Source organism: Tenrec ecaudatus, chromosome 3 (assembly GCF_050624435.1).
Source record: "Tenrec ecaudatus isolate mTenEca1 chromosome 3, mTenEca1.hap1, whole genome shotgun sequence".
In the NCBI taxonomy this organism is placed as follows: Eukaryota; Metazoa; Chordata; class Mammalia; order Afrosoricida; family Tenrecidae; genus Tenrec; species Tenrec ecaudatus.
This window is the reverse complement of record NC_134532.1, coordinates 181,750,170-181,762,243: the sequence shown is the minus strand read 5'-3', so window position 1 is coordinate 181,762,243 and position 12,074 is coordinate 181,750,170. Positions and strand designations below refer to the sequence as shown.

At 46.8% G+C, this 12,074-nt stretch overlaps 1 pseudogene; it reads left to right on the top strand.

Moving 5' to 3' along the window:
- Positions 1-6,014: 6,014 nt before the first annotated feature.
- On the top strand, positions 6,015-7,005 carry LOC142443703 (glyceraldehyde-3-phosphate dehydrogenase-like; annotated as a pseudogene).
- The last annotated feature ends 5,069 nt before the right edge of the window (positions 7,006-12,074 follow it).

Genomic DNA, 12,074 nt, shown 5'->3' with positions numbered 1-12,074 from the left:
GAGTGGTTTCCAGGCAACCTGCTTGGGAACCCCAGCTCATTCCCATTATCGCTGTAGTGTGCGTGAGTATACCTTCAGGGACTCGAAAGACCTACGTAACCCCAAGACTCCAGGAAGGCAAAACAAGCTTTGCTACCCTTGGCTGGTTTTGGGGAGCCGAGTGACTGAGAGTGAGCCCAAAGGCACAAAAGGGCTTGGGGTTTTATATCTGCAGTGATCACTGATTTTAATGAGAATTTCCAGAGGTGGGTACAGAGCTTCAGTGTCTTCATTCAAACTGGGGTTAAACAAAATAAACAAAAGAAAATAAAACCAAGACAAAACAACAGCCCCATCTCAATGACTGCTGAGAATGCAGGCATCTCAACTCCGATGGTTCCCTGGCGTTGGGGGGTGGATGTGCAAAGCCCAAGGCCCCTTTCTGAAGATCGAACGTACAGCCTTTTCCTCCTTTGTGTTCCTGGGCCTCCGCCGTAGCATTTCATGTATGTATTTTTCACATGTGTGCGTGGTCTCAAAATCCCCTGCCCTAAACGAGTGAGAGCTAGTCCCAGAAAATCTGGGAAAGGGCTGGTTCCACCCCGCACCCCCACCACACACGCGCACACACACACACACACACACACACACACACCTGGCATACACCATTTTGGACTTTTAAAATGTGCTCTTTTAGAAATGTTTTGGTCACAGATGGGGAAAGAATGAAAAGAGAATGTTCTAGAACGTATGTATGTTGAGTTGGACACACTGATTCTAATCTATTTCTTAGCTTAAATCTGTTCCAAGATTTTATCTTGATCTGCACTGAGCGTATTCCCTTTCTGGTTCCATGACAAATGTCTGTAGATTTGTGTTTGTAGCTGTTATGCTTTTAACTGAGTTTTTTGTTTTGTTTTGGCAATGTCTCTTAAACCCAGCCTTAAAAACAACTGGTTTCGCAATGAAAGAGCCCTCAGCCGCGGAGGACTACAAGGAGTTTACAGAGACACCTGGTGGTTGGTAAGGTGAAGTACCCTGGCATTATTCAAACTGACTATGTCTAAATTTTGGGTTTTCCTTAGAGTTGAGAATTTCATTCTTCCTTCAGTTTTGCTTTGTTTGGAAGATTTCAGTTACATATTTAATAAATATACTGTGTTTTTAAAATAGCCTCCATCCTATCTTCCATAAAAAAAATCTTCCAGGCAAATTCACCAGCCCTATCTGCTTGGCACCTGACCACACAGCCAGCTTGGGCTGCGAACTGGAAGGTTGGTAGTTCAAACCATTCGTTCCTCTGGAGAAAGCTGAGGCATCCTCCTCTCACAAAGATTGATGGCCTCAGAAACCCGATACAGGATTTTGAGGAGCCCGTATCAGCTTAGCAACGGTGGTTTGGGTTTGGGGATCAGCTGGGCAAGATACCCTGGTGGCCCAGTGGGTTACTCATTAGGCTGCTAACTGATAGGTCAATGGTTCAAATCCACCACCACTCTGCAGGAGAAAGATGAGGCAGTCTGCCTCCAGAAAGACTGACAGGCAATCCATAGAGACAGTGACTGGATTAGAGGCTCCTGGTGGGTGTGGCGGGGGAGGTTGGGGGCAAACGGGGAGCTAATAATGAGCAGCAGCGTAAAGAAAAAGTATGTTCGAAAACTGTGATGCTGACTGTACAACTCTCTTGATGTGACGGAACTAGTGAATTGTATGATATGTTCATTACAGGCCAATAAAACTGTTGAAAATTAAATTTTAAAAAAACAGAAGAGGAAGTAACACTTTCCAATTCTTTCTTTAAAATAAACAATGATTTACAGCCTGGGAATCCCTGGGAGCACTTCTACTCCGTCGGGCTGCGTTCCCACGACTCAGAATCAACTCAGCAGCGTGGGTATCAGTGGGCTACATCTGAGCACCCCGCTCCCGAAAGAGGCCTCATTCAGAAACCAAAGGTGACTGAGGAATGAAGGAAACGGTTTTTGGTTTTGTTTTTTCATTTTATTGGGGACTAGTATAGCTCTTATTAAAATCCATACAAACACCCACCGTGTCAAGCACCTGTGTACATATATTGTCATTATCATTTTAAAAACATTTTCTACCTACTTGAGCCCTCCCTCATCCCTCCCTCATGAACCCTTGATAAATTTTTTTTCAAGCCTTACACCGACCGCATCTCCCTTCACCCACTTTTCTGTTATCCGTCCTCCTGGGAGGGGGTTATATGTAAATCATTGTGATCAGTTTCTCCTTTCTCCCCCCTGGGGAGAGAGGTGGGTTTGAACTTCAGACCTTGTCGTCAACAATCCAATACTTACCTAACAACACCAAAAGCAATGCTGTTGTTTCCTTTTTAATCCAGTGGTTCTCAACCTTCCTAATGCTACAACCCTTTAATGCAGTTCCTAATTCTGTGGTGACCCCAAACCCTAATTTTTTAAATACTTTTATTGGGGGCTCTTACATCTCTTATCACATTCTATACATTCATCCAGTGTGTCAAGCACATTTGCACATATGCCACCATCATCATTTTCAAAGAATTCTCTTCCCACTTGAGCCCCTGATATCAGCTCCCCAATTCTTCCCCCTCCCTCCCTTGCCCGCCCCCCTCATGAACCCTTGATAAGTTATAGATTATTGTTTTCATATCTTACATTGTCCTCCATCCACCCTCACCCACTTTTCCGTTGTTTGTCCTCCTGAGAGGGGGTTCTAGGTTGATCCTTGTGATAAATTCCCCTTTTCTCCCCCACCCTCCCGAATCCTCCTGGTATCTCTACTCTCCTTGTTGGCCCTGAGGGGTTTATCTGTACTGGATTCCCTGTGTTTTGGGCTCTTGTCTGTAGCAGTGGGCATGCTCTGGTCTAATTTGATTTGTAAGGGAGAATTGAGGTCATGACAGTGGGGTGGGGGGAAGGAAGCACTGAAGAACTAGAGGAAAGATGTCTTTCATCAGAGCTCTACTGCACCCTGACTGGCTCATCTCTTCCTGTGACCCCTCTGTAGGGGGATGTCCAATTGTCTACAGATGGGCATTTTGGGTCTCCACTCCATGGCTCTCCCCCTCATTCACCTTGGGTATGATTGTGTTCTGGCTCTTAGATGCCTGGGACCTGATCCCATCAACACCTCATGATCACACAGGCTGGTGTGCTTCTTCCATGTGGGCTTTGTTGCTTCTCAGCTAGATGGCCTCTTGTTTGTCTTCAAGCCTTTAAGACCCCCAGATGCTATATCTTTCAATAACCAGGCACCATCAGCTTTCTTCACCACATTTACTTATGCACCCATTTTGTCTTCAGCGATTGTGTCTGGTACAAGTATAAAATTATTTTCATTGCTACTTCATAACTGTAATTTCGCTAGTGTTATGAATCAGGCAACCCCTGTGAACGGGTGGTTCAACCCTCAGGTTGAGAACCACTGTTTTAATCCCTGGAAATTTCTACTATGCTTCATGGTACACAACACAGACCGGCATTCTTTTCTGTAAAAGTCTGGTTAGCAAGTATGTCCGGCTTTGGGGTGTAGATGGCCTTTGTTGTAGCTACTGAGCTCTGCCAGTGTGGTGCAAAAGGCGCCTTGCTAGTTGCTGTTGGGCGTACTTGAGTGAGTGGATTCTGACTCATAGCATCCCCATGTGACCCAGCAGAACTATCCCACAGGGTGTTTTTGGTTTTGTTTTTTTCCCACCGGGTTTGTTTTACTGTAGTCTCAGGGAAACAGATCGCCAAGTTTGGGATTTGTTTGTTTTTACCTCAACAAGCCCCTGGGTCAGTGTGGACTGTTGGCTTTTCGCCATTGTACCACCAGAGCGCCTTTAAAGTCACCATGTTGTTGTTGTTGTTGCTGTTGTTGCTGTTATTGGGTGCTATCCAGGCGATTCCGACCTACAGAAACCCCGTGTGCAGCAGGAAAACATGCTGAGCAGTGTGCCAGCCCCACAACGCTGGCTGTGTGTGAGTCCAGGGTTGAAGCCGATCCATCATGTTGATCCCTCCCTCCTTTTTGCTGGACCTCCACTCTTTACAAGGTCCAAGATGTGCCTTCTCGGGGGCTATTCCCTCCTGACAACAGCACAAAACATGTGACACGAAGCCTCGCCATCCTTGCTTCTAAGGAGCCTTCTGGCCGTACTTCTTCCCAGACAGACCGGTCCGTTCTTCTGGCAGTCCACGGTACTTTCGAGGTTCTTCGTCAACTCCGTTTTTCAAACACATTCATCCTTCTCCTCTCTTCCTTATTCAGTCTGCAGCCTTCACAAAGAGGCGAGGTGATCGAAAATCCCGTGACATGGGTCTTTAGACTGACATATCTGCACTTCCCCAACTGGAAGAGCTCGTTCGCAGCAGATTTGCCCAGTGCTGTGATTGTTGGTTTCCTGACTGCTGCTTCCACGGGGGTTGATTGTGGATCCAAGCCAAGCACAGCAACTTGACAACTTCAATCCCCCCCCCTTCTGTTTATTGTGATGGTGCTTATTGATTCACATGTGAGGATTTTTATTTTCTTGTATGTTGAGGTGTCATCCATGCCGAAGGCCGCAGTCCTGGGCCTTTCTCGTGGAGTGCGTCAAGTCTTTGTCTGCCAACAAGCAAGGCTGTCTTGTTGGCATATTGCGGGTTGCATTTAGAAGCCTTTCCTGGTCCTGATGCTGCGTTCTTCTTCTGGAGTCCAGCTTCTCTGCTTATTTTCTGAGAATTCGGATTGAATAAGTATAACTAAAGATGCAGCCCTGATGCACATGCTTCATAATTTTATACCATATAATATCCCCTCATCCTGTTCTGCATGAATAAAAAATGAGGAATTCTGGAATTCCCATCCCGTTCCCCCCTTCCCCACCACCCAAGGTTATCCAGAATTTGCTATGATCCACACAGATGAATATCTTTGTATAGTCAATAAAACACAAGGAAATGTGTCTGGTATGTTCTGCTTTCAACCAAAATGTATTTGATATCAGCAGTCATGTTTTTTCCATCCACACCCTCCTCTGAACCCACCTTGAACATCTGGCCATTCCTTGACGATGTGATGCTACCACCATTTATTAAATCGTCTTCAACAAAAGTTTAACTGCAGGTGATCTTAATGATCATGCTTGATGAGATGTACATTTTGTAGGACCGCTTGGCTATGGGATGGGCATGGCTATGGGTTTCGTCCAGTGCCCTGGCAAATGAACTGTTGTCCAAATCCCTTAGCACTGAGCAGTGAGCACCTCCAGTCCTGCTTCCCTCCGTGGAAACATTTTCAATGGCGTCCCATCAATTCCCGCAGCCTTGTTTCTGTGCAGCTTGGGCTTCTTCCAGCAATCCCACCAGTTCTTGATCCTATGCTACCTCCTAAAATGATGGAATGTCGCCTGAAACCCAACTCACCGCCATCACGTGGGCCCCATTTCATAGTGGTCCTAGAGGGAGCCCGTGAGTGTCCGAGGCTGTCCCTCTTCACAGGAGCAGAAACCTTCCGAGGCCTCCGGGGGAGGAGCTGTGGGTGTAAAGTGGAGACTCCATGGCTGGCACCCCACGCAGCAGCTGTGTGTTCCTTCCCCTTCTTTGGATGCCTCCTGCATTGTTCGGTGACTTTAACCCTAGAATGCCTTAGTACTTCCACCTGAGGCTTGATTCCTTCGACAGATGTATTGACATATCATTCACATATCATGCAATTAGATATTTCAATCATATTAAAAAGAGTTGCACAATCATCACCAAAATCCATTTTAGACCGCTTTCTTCATTGTTGTATTCTCATTGCTGTTAGCACCCCACTTCCCCTCACCTTCCCTGCTGTGCCCCATGAAACCACGAGCCCAGTTGTTATCACCACACTTACCTCTCCTGCATTTCATCTTAGGAAAAACACAACAACAACATTAAAATAAAATAAAGCAGAAGAAACTCTCAATGCAAAAGACGATCAAAAATGTTAAAAACTAGAACATGGCTCTCTGCTTCTCCTGGTGCCACAGGCAGCTGCCTCTTTCCATTCCCGCGCAGACCCAGCCGCCTCCTGGAGACAGGATGGTGAAGGTCGGAGTGAACGGATTCAGTCAAATTGGGCTCCTGGCCACCAGGGCTGCTTTCCACTCTGGCAAAGTGGACATTGTTGCCATCAATGACCCCTTCATTGATCTGAACTACATGGTCTACAGGTTCCAGTATGAGTCCACCCACGGCAAGTTCAAGGGCACCGTCAAGGCTGAGAATGGGAAGCTTATTGTCAATAGGAAGGCCATCTCCGTCTTCCAGGAGTGAGATCCCGCCCACATCAAGTGGAGCGAGGCCGGTGCTGTGTATGTCGTGGGGTCCACTGGCGTCTTCACACCATGGAGAAGGCTGGGGCTCACCTGAGGGGCGGTGCCAAGAGGGTGATCATCCCTGCCCCTTCTGCCGATGCCCCCATGTTTGTGATGGGCGTGAACCACGAGAAGTACGACAACTCCCTCAAGATGGTCAGCAATGCCTCCTGCACCCCCAACTGCTAGCCCCCTGGCCGAGGTCATCCATGACAACTTTGGCATCATGGAAGGACTCATGACCACAGTCCGTGCCATCCTGCCACCCAGAAGACCATGGATGCCCCCTCTGGGAAACTCTGGCATGATGGCCGTGGGGCTGCCCAGAACACCATCCCCGCATCTACTGGTGCTGCCAAGGCTGTGGGCAAGGTTATTCCGGAGCTGAATGGGAAACTGACTGGCATGGCCTTCCGTGTCCCCACCCCCAATGTGTCCGTCATGGATCTCACCTGCCGTCTGGAGAAAGCTGCCAAGTTTGATGACATCAAGAAGGTGGTAAGCAGGTGACCGATGGTCCCTTAAAGGGCATCCTGGGCTACACTGAGGATGTCTCCTGTGACTTCAACAGTGATGCCCACTCTTCCACCTTTGATGCTGGGGCTGGCATCGCCCTCAGCGACCACTTTGTCAAGCTCATGTCCTGGTCTAACAATGAATTTGGCTACAGCAACAGGGTGGTGGACATTATAGTCCACATGGCCTCCAAGGAGTAAAAGCCCCCCTGGACCAACAGTCCCAGCAACAGCACTAGAAGGGAGACCCTCGGCTGCTGGGGAGTCTTTGCCCCAACTCAATCCCCCAACACACTGAGAATATTCTATCCAGACACCTGGAGGAAGGGGAGGGGCTTAGAGAGCCCGTCCTTGTCATGCACCATCAATAAAGTACACTGTACTCATAAAAAAACCAAACTAGAACATATTTGAAATGGGTCAAAAGAGACATCAAATGATAACATGTTAACTTTTAAGCCAAGCGCACCATCAGGAAGTCCCTTCCCAGTGCATGCTACGTGATAGCGAGGCTACTGGCACCCCTCGTCTATGGTCAGAGGGGATTCCCTGGAGGCTTACTCCGCACCTGTCTCTTCTTCACTTTTTAAAACACCGAAACCACGTCAAAAGGGTCAAAAGGAAGATTAAATGATTTTAACCTAACTACATCTGTCACACACACACACACACACACAAGTCTGCACAGCTGTGCACATCCCTCCAGTGTGGCCAGAGGAAATCCACTAGAGGCTTCATCTACTTGCGGACCATGCCATTGGATCTGGGGTTTCCAGTGTTATCCATAGCCTTTTTGTAAGCCAGATGTTCACAATTTAAGCCCTTCTTCAGATTTTGATTTTATTATTTATAATCCTCGGATCACACAGTGCTTCTTCCACGCGGACTTAGTTGATGGCCTTACTTAAGTGGCTGCTTCTTTTAAGACAAGGCTTTAAGGCTCCAGATGCTATTATTTCTAATAGCTAGGCACCATCTGGCTTCTTCATCCCATTGTGCTAGAGCCTCCGTGTCTTCAGCGAGCCCTCCTGAGAGTGAGCACCAAGCAGAGTCATGTCATAAGAACCAATTGCTCTTAGGTTGGGGCTAGAATTCCCTGGGAGAGGCTTGAATTTTGGCTTCAGTTCTTTACGACGGAGAGGCGCCGAGCATGTTCTTTCCTTTTGATTTTCTAGCTCTGGATTTTTTCACACTGTCTCATAACACTTTGCTCTGTCTTCCTGAATTGAAGCCGCTCAATTCTAATGACCGTTCTAATGACTGCCCCTAGGTCCGTGCACATGTTCTGGGTGAGCACAATGAAGTGCTTTGGAATCCCCATCCTTCTCAAGGTCATCCACGGACCACAAAGTCAATAAAACACAAGTGAACATCGTTCCAGTGTCTCTTCTTTCAGTCAAGATCCATCTGACACCAGCCATAAGATCCCTTCTGCCACATCCTCTTCAGAATCTGACGTGAATTTCTGGAAGCTCTCAGCTGATGTACTGCTGCCTTCATTGTTGAATTATCAGCAGCAACATTTACTTACGTGTGATATTAAGTATATTGATCAATAATAACTGAATAACCCAGCCTGTGTCCTCCCACCACCACTGCTTCCTGTCCATCAGCTTCCAGGAGAAGCCTGACTTGAACCAGACTGGACTTATCTATTTCTACAGCCATGTGAGTCATTTCCAGGTGTAGAGCTCTATGTACAAACACATACAAGTGTTACTGGTTTTGCATCTCTAGAGCACCCAACCTAACCCACTGCCCTTGGGGATCCTGGGATGGTCCAGGGTTTGGTTGCATCCCTATAAAGCCTGGTACCTACAATTTATCCTGGATTATAGGCTGCAAGACAAAGGTTTCTAATTGCCAAGGGGTGCTGAGTAATTTTATTTTCTGAAAAGAGGGTAGGCCACACAAGTTTGGAAACTTCTAAAGCATTCATTCACACTGGGCCAAGTGGACCAGAGACAGTGAGACTCAGCTGCTGAGGGAAGAAGATGGAAGATGGAAGATGGAGGAGGGCACTGCTCTGGTGAACCACTTTTCTGCTTTGGCCCATTCAATTCCCCCTTACCAGGACCAGGCCAGGTGTGGGGGGTCAGGCAAACAAAGACATAAGACTGCCACAAATTGCATCCTCCCCAAATATGTGTTGGAGTCCTAACACCTATACCTGTGAATGTAATCTAATCGTATATAATGATCTTTCATCCTACAATCAAGTGTAATATAATCAATCACTTAGTTGAGGTCATGCCAACACAGGGTAGATCCTGCACCTAATAACTTCTGGGTTAAATATACGTGTGTGTGTGTGTGTGTGTGTGTGTGTGTGTGTGGCACAGAAGCATGCACACACAGGGGAGGAGGAAGTCAGACAACTGTGACAGATGTATCAATAAGTCTGCAAACACCAATGACTGCTGACCACCATGGTGCCATACTGGGATACACACTGGACCACTCACCACAAGGTCAGTAGTTCAAATCCACTAGTTGTTCAGCAAGAAAAAGATGAAGCTTTCTGCTCTTGTAGATAGTTCCAGCCTCAGGAGCCCACGGGGGCAGTTCTACTTGTCCGTCAGGGGTGCTAGGATTTGGAATCAAGTCCATGACAAGGAGTTTGGGTTTTTTAACTTTTACAAGTGGCAGTAGATGAGCAAGAACCTTTCCCTAGGCCACATTCTGAATTCAGACTTCTAGCCCCTGAGCTCTGAGTAAAAGGGCTCCTGCTATTTAGGTCACTCACCTGTGGTATAACTGTGACAGCAGCCCTAGGAAACCGAGACCGCCCCCAAAATAGCCTGGGAAGGGTTTCAGTTCAGGGTGCATGGTGCTGCCCCTGCAGTTTTCAATTCCCCTTCAAGAACGTGACCCGTCTTCAGCAAACCAACATGCAGCTGCATCCCAAGGGCCCCTCCTGCCTGTCCTCAGGCTTGTCACTCACGTGGCCCTTCGTTCTCATCAGAGGACAGGAAAGGCGAGCTTCACGAACACACTGCATCACACGAGTCACGGCAGCCACCATGGAAAGAGGAAGGAAAGCCAGCAGGGAGAAGAAACACAGGAATGAGCAGCTCTCAGAAACTCAGCAGCAAAGGAACAGAACGGCTTTCAAAGCCACAAGAAGCAAATAGCTTACCAAGGAGGCAAGAAGGGTCCTGTGGATGGAGCTGTCTTGGTGAAATCAGACCATGGAAATCAGAGGAAGCCAAGAGATGCTCTCTGTACCACTGTGTAAAGTTTTATGGCTTTCAAGTATATTCCCACAGGGGATTTCAGGGGGAAGCGTGTGCACCCTCAAACAAAGCGCAGACATCAGAGCCGTCACTGTCCCCTGGACATATCAGATACTCTGTATCCCGTGTCAGCTGTCCTCCTGACCCAGAAAACGACGTGTCCCTTATCTCCTACTCATGTCTCTTCATGAACGTGGCTCATTCTTTTGTTTGGACGTACTGGGTTTCTTTTATCAAAGGAAGCTGTGCTGCCTACTGGAACCTGTGTGGGTTATTTGGGGGGATCATTGTGATATTTAATGAGGGCCTGTTGTATGCCAGGTATGAGGGACACGCTTTGTTTTCTCTTTAGTCTCCACAATAACGCTTTAGGTGGATATTATAATTCTCATTTTTACAAGTAAGAAAATAAGCTTGGTGTAATTATGTGACTTGTCCAGGTTAACTTAGTTAATAAGTGGTGGTCACAGGATTTGAATTGGACTGTGCCTGAGTCCTACTGGATTAGGCTGGGTTCTCTGGAGAAGAAAACCAGGTGACACTACTATATCTAAATAAAGAGAGAAATTTATAACAAGAAAATGACTCACACAGTTATAGAAAAGTCCAGTCTTGTTCAAGTCCATGGGTCAGATGTTAATACAGAGGCATCACCTGACTCATGTAGCTGCAGGGGCTGATGAACCAAGAAGCAAGAAGACAAACCGGGAGATCACAGACTGGCGGACGCAGGGGCAGATGAATCCAACGTCAGATGGCAGTTCACTGATAACTCCCAGGGTTGGTGGACAATATGGTGAGCCATTTAGCTCAAGTCCAAATACTTGGAGGCTGATGAGCCAGATGCAGGATCCAGATGCAGCAAGAGATCACAGAGTCTGCTTCTATAGAATTAGGCCACACTCTTGAGAAAACTTCCCTTCAATTGCTTTAGGGCCGTAAACTGAGTAGTGAGTTTGCACTCCATCCTAATCTTACCACTGATTGGCTGCTCACAGAAGATCCCACTATGGAGTTGTATATATTGTGTTATATAATATCATGGGGGATTACATGACACTGTGCCTTCACGGTCACACCACTGAGAGTCTTGATCCAGCCAAGTTGACACAAACCCTAACTATCATGGTTGCTCTGTCTTTATGTCCCTTCAATTGCAACGAGTCAGCAAAGACAGGGGGCAGATGTCTACATGTCTCCTTTGGCATCCGTGCGGGATGTTGAAAACTGATTTTGGAGACTGTTCTCCTTGAGCTAGGACCACGTATTGCAGACACATACATAAACGTGTCTCTTCGCATATGAGAGTAAGTGAGAAAAATTGCTACAAAATCAATTTTTAATAGAAAGATGGAAACTTGAAGCCATTGTTTCCCAAGATATCTTCCATGAAGGTCTATGTTCTTCTGAAGGTCGCGTTTCCATGTGTCCGACTGTTCCCAGCAATAGTCTGTGTTCTGCGATTTACACCATGTCAGAATGATAGTTTGCACATTCTCTAGAGACTCAGATCATGTGCCTGGTCAATGGCCTTTGAGTTTTGGAAAAGAAAAGACCAAAATGGTAAATCATGGTTGTAGGTGGGTAGGGTAAGGTTTCCCAATAAAATTCTTGTAGGATAGCCCTTGCTACCTCGAAGAATGAGCAATTGCCTTGTCATGATAGGGGCGGGGGTGGGGGGGATTCTCAGTGCGATTTTCTTTGCCTTTTTCTCACCAATGCAGTTTTCCATTTTAAAAAAGAACAACCAAAAAAACCCTTCCCCCCCCCCCCCAAATTAGCCCCTGTTATCGATCATCCTGTGATTTTAAAGAAAATCTAACAAGATTACCCCGGCTGGAATTCTCCCAAACAGTTGCCATAACCTTCTGAGCGGATCTCACTGTGTCTTGAGTTGAACTGGCCCCACAGATGCATTCCGAGCTCACTGTTTGGATTGGCATTTTGAAGGCACTTCAACAAGACAGACAAATGTTATACTGAGCGAACGTGTCTGCAACCATTTCCTATTGGCAGGGACATGTTTAAACATGT